Genomic DNA, 5,000 nt, shown 5'->3' on the forward strand with positions numbered 1-5,000 from the left:
TATCGCACATTACTCCGGTTCTATACATTGGATCGTCAATCTTTAAGATTTTATGGGTAGTTCCAACTGTTTGCTACATTTCATCCATACATCACCAACCGATTCAATGTCTGTGCTAGAAGTTATTAGAGGAATAAAAAAATTTACCCTTGGCTTTGGACCGTACAATTTTACCCATTTTTGGCCCATATTTGCCCCATAGCTCCGCCGGTATCCAAGATATGGCCACACTTTCTTCTGGCCATGGGTAGATGGCACTTGTGGCTAGATTTCTTCCATGCACCACTAATCGCTACCATGTCTGTGGCCGGAGCTATTCACGAAAGCGCCTCGCGCACTTGGTCGGATTTTTGGTCCAACTTGCACCATTTTTGGCCCATATTTGCCCCATAGCTCCGCCGGTATCCAAGATATGGCCACACTTTCTTCTGGCCATGGGTAGATGGCACTTGTGGCTAGATTTCTTCCATGCACCACTAATCGCTGCCATGTCTCTGGCCGGAGCTATTCGACGAACAACCATCGCATTTACCTAGGTACTTTTTCGGATTTTTGGTCCAACTTGCACCATTTTTGGCCCATATTTGCCCCATAGCTCCGCCGGTATCCAAGATATGGCCACACTTTCTTCTGGCCATGGGTAGATGGCACTTGTGGCTAGATTTCTTCCATGCACCACTAATCGCTACCATGTCTGTGGCCGGAGCTATTCACGAAAGCGCCTCGCGCACTTGGTCGGATTTTTGGTCCACCTGGCACCATTTTTGGCCCGTATTTGCCCCATAGCTCCGCCGGTATCCAAGATATGGCCACACTTTCTTCTGGCCATGGGTAGATGGCACTTGTGGCTAGATTTCTTCCATGCACCACTAATCGCTACCATGTCTGTGGCCGGAGCTATTCGACGAACAACCATCGCATTTACCTAGGTACTTTTTCGGATTTTTGGTCCAACTTGCACCATTTTTGGCCCATATTTGCCCCATAGCTCCGCCGGTATCCAAGATATGGCCACACTTTCTTCTGGCCATGGGTAGATGGCACTTGTGGCTAGATTTCTTCCATGCACCACTAATCGCTGCCATGTCTCTGGCCGGAGCTATTCGACGAACAACCATCGCATTTACCTAGGTACTTTTTCGGATTTTTGGTCCAACTTGCACCATTTTTGGCCCATATTTGCCCCATAGCTCCGCCGGTATCCAAGATATGGCCACACTTTCTTCTGGCCATGGGTAGATGGCACTTGTGGCTAGATTTCTTCCATGCACCACTAATCGCTACCATGTCTGTGGCCGGAGCTATTCACGAAAGCGCCTCGCGCACTTGGTCGGATTTTTGGTCCAACTTCACCATTTTTGGCCCATATTTGCCCCATAGCTCCGCCGGTATCCAAGATATGGCCACACTTTCTTCTGGCCATGGCTAGATGGCACTTGTGGCTAGATTTCTTCCATGCACCACTAATCGCTACCATGTCTGTGGCCGGAGCTATTCACGAAAGCGCCTCGCGCACTTGGTCGGATTTTTGGTCCAACTTGCACCATTTTTGGCCCATATTTGCCCCATAGCTCCGCCGGTATCCAAGATATGGCCACACTTTCTTCTGGCCATGGGTAGATGGCACTTGTGGCTAGATTTCTTCCATGCACCACTAATCGCTGCCATGTCTCTGGCCGGAGCTATTCGACGAACAACCATCGCATTTACCTAGGTACTTTTTCGGATTTTTGGTCCAACTTGCACCATTTTTGGCCCATATTTGCCCCATAGCTCCGCCGGTATCCAAGATATGGCCACACTTTCTTCTGGCCATGGGTAGATGGCACTTGTGGCTAGATTTCTTCCATGCACCACTAATCGCTACCATGTCTGTGGCCGGAGCTATTCACGAAAGCGCCTCGCGCACTTGGTCGGATTTTTGGTCCACCTGGCACCATTTTTGGCCCGTATTTGCCCCATAGCTCCGCCGGTATCCAAGATATGGCCACACTTTCTTCTGGCCATGGGTAGATGGCACTTGTGGCTAGATTTCTTCCATGCACCACTAATCGCTACCATGTCTGTGGCCGGAGCTATTCACGAAAGCGCCTCGCGCACTTGGTCGGATTTTTGGTCCAACTTGCACCATTTTTGGCCCATATTTGCCCCATAGCTCCGCCGGTATCCAAGATATGGCCACACTTTTTTCTGGCCATGGGTAGATGGCACTTGTGGCTAGATTTCTTCCATGCACCACTAATCGCTACCATGTCTGTGGCCGGAGCTATTCGACGAACAACCTGCGCATTCACCTTCTCGTTGCACTTCTTCGGGAATTTGGTGCAACCAAGTTTTCACTATAACTTGGTCATTTTCCGTCCATCGGACATGCGGTTTTGGGTGTCGATACTTGACACCGCACGCTACAATATGTTCCTCCACGACCATGTGGTCCGATGCTTCCAACAGGAGCTATTCGAGGAGTACCGATTTTTCACCATTAAAAATGCTCAATTTTGCACCAACTTTTGCCTATAACTCAGGCTGTATCGATCGGATCTTCAATCTTGAAAAAGTTTTGGATAGGTGGCACCAAATGCTACATTTCGTTCTTCCACGTCAACTTTGTCCGATGTCTAGCAAAAAAGTTATTCGCGAACCAAGTCCAGAACCCATGCAATGGCTGCCCTCATTGCATACATCACGGCGGTTAACTCTCGTTACTCTATACCGTGGACTTGGTACTTTTTCAGGCATTCGTTGCTACTTCTCGGTTCATGATATTCGTTTACGGTCTTCACTAGGGCATTTGGTACTGGGCTTCCCACTTTCTACTGATCGATCCATACTCACTTGCGTGCACCTAGCCTAGGAAGGTTTCCTATGGCTTCCCATCTTTCTACTGATCGATCCATACTCACTTGCGTGCACCTAGCCTAGGAAGGTTTCCTTGGGCTTCCCATCTTTCTACTGATCGATCCATACTCACTTGCGTGCACCTAGCCTAGGAAGGTTTCCTATGGCTTCCCATCTTTCTACTGATCGATCCATACTCACTTGCGTGCACCTAGCCTAGGAAGGTTTCCTTGGGCTTCCCATCTTTCTACTGATCGATCCATACTCACTTGCGTGCACCTAGCCTAGGAAGGTTTCCTATGGCTTCCCATCTTTCTACTGATCGATCCATACTCACTTGCGTGCACCTAGCCTAGGAAGGTTTCCTATGGCTTCCCATCTTTCTACTGATCGATCCATACTCACTTGCGTGCACCTAGCCTAGGAAGGTTTCCTTGGGCTTCCCATCTTTCTACTGATCGATCCATACTCACTTGCGTGCACCTAGCCTAGGAAGGTTTCCTTGGGCTTCCCATCTTTCTACTGATCGATCCATACTCACTTGCGTGCACCTAGCCTAGGAAGGTTTCCTTGGGCTTCCCATCTTTCTACTGATCGATCCATACTCACTTGCGTGCACCTAGCCTAGGAAGGTTTCCTATGGCTTCCCATCTTTCTACTGATCGATCCATACTCACTTGCGTGCACCTAGCCTAGGAAGGTTTCCTATGGCTTCCCATCTTTCTACTGATCGATCCATACTCACTTGCGTGCACCTAGCCTAGGAAGGTTTCCTATGGCTTCCCATCTTTCTACTGATCGATCCATACTCACTTGCGTGCACCTAGCCTAGGAAGGTTTCCTATGGCTTCCCATCTTTCTACTGATCGATCCATACTCACTTGCGTGCACCTAGCCTAGGAAGGTTTCCTATGGCTTCCCATCTTTCTACTGATCGATCCATACTCACTTGCGTGCACCTAGCCTAGGAAGGTTTCCTATGGCTTCCCATCTTTCTACTGATCGATCCATACTCACTTGCGTGCACCTAGCCTAGGAAGGTTTCCTATGGCTTCCCATCTTTCTACTGATCGATCCATACTCACTTGCGTGCACCTAGCCTAGGAAGGTTTCCTATGGCTTCCCATCTTTCTACTGATCGATCCATACTCACTTGCGTGCACCTAGCCTAGGAAGGTTTCCTTGGGCTTCCCATCTTTCTACTGATCGATCCATACTCACTTGCGTGCACCTAGCCTAGGAAGGTTTCCTTGGGCTTCCCATCTTTCTACTGATCGATCCATACTCACTTGCGTGCACCTAGCCTAGGAAGGTTTCCTATGGCTTCCCATCTTTCTACTGATCGATCCATACTCACTTGCGTGCACCTAGCCTAGGAAGGTTTCCTATGGCTTCCCATCTTTCTACTGATCGATCCATACTCACTTGCGTGCACCTAGCCTAGGAAGGTTTCCTATGGCTTCCCATCTTTCTACTGATCGATCCATACTCACTTGCGTGCACCTAGCCTAGGAAGGTTTCCCTTTGGTACCGACTTCCATCTACGCACTCGATATAACCTAGGTACTTGGTACCGATGATGGTTAACACTCAAGCATTTCTTGCATCCTGCGTGCAAGGTACCAATTTTCACTTCTTAGGTACGTTTATGGGCCCGCATTAATCCAATATCGCTCCGATGGCCTTTCGCATTATTTCATCCGATAGCCCTTGCCAAAAGCTACCAAAAGTTCCTCCACGGCCATGTGCTCCGACGCTTAGTTTAGGAAATATTCGAAAAAATTCAAAATAGGAAGCATTTTCTTATTGGAAAATCACCTTAAATCGATGGCCATTTTTTGGGCAAAAACTTTAACGTCTTCCCGACTTTGCGGGAATTGCGAATTTTAGGCACCCAGAGAAAATCTTTTACTTTAAGGGGGCGGCCGCGAAGTTGCCCGAAGTCTCGGACACAAAAATTCTCAAGTTCCCCACTCTAGTAAATCGCCCTATGAGTATCTCCTGGCCCGCGAGCTCTGCGAGCGGGCCAGCTTCGGCGATTTTTGCCTTTTCGCCTAGGCGGTTCTTCTACGAAATTGGTCCACAGCTTTTGCTCAGAAAGCTAGCATTTGTTGCAACAGTTAGGTGCTTGGTACCACATTTTGGTATCCATTTGGGCATTT

Source organism: Anopheles funestus, assembly GCF_943734845.2.
Source record: "Anopheles funestus chromosome X unlocalized genomic scaffold, idAnoFuneDA-416_04 X_unloc_183, whole genome shotgun sequence".
NCBI classification, from domain to species: Eukaryota; Metazoa; Arthropoda; class Insecta; order Diptera; family Culicidae; genus Anopheles; species Anopheles funestus.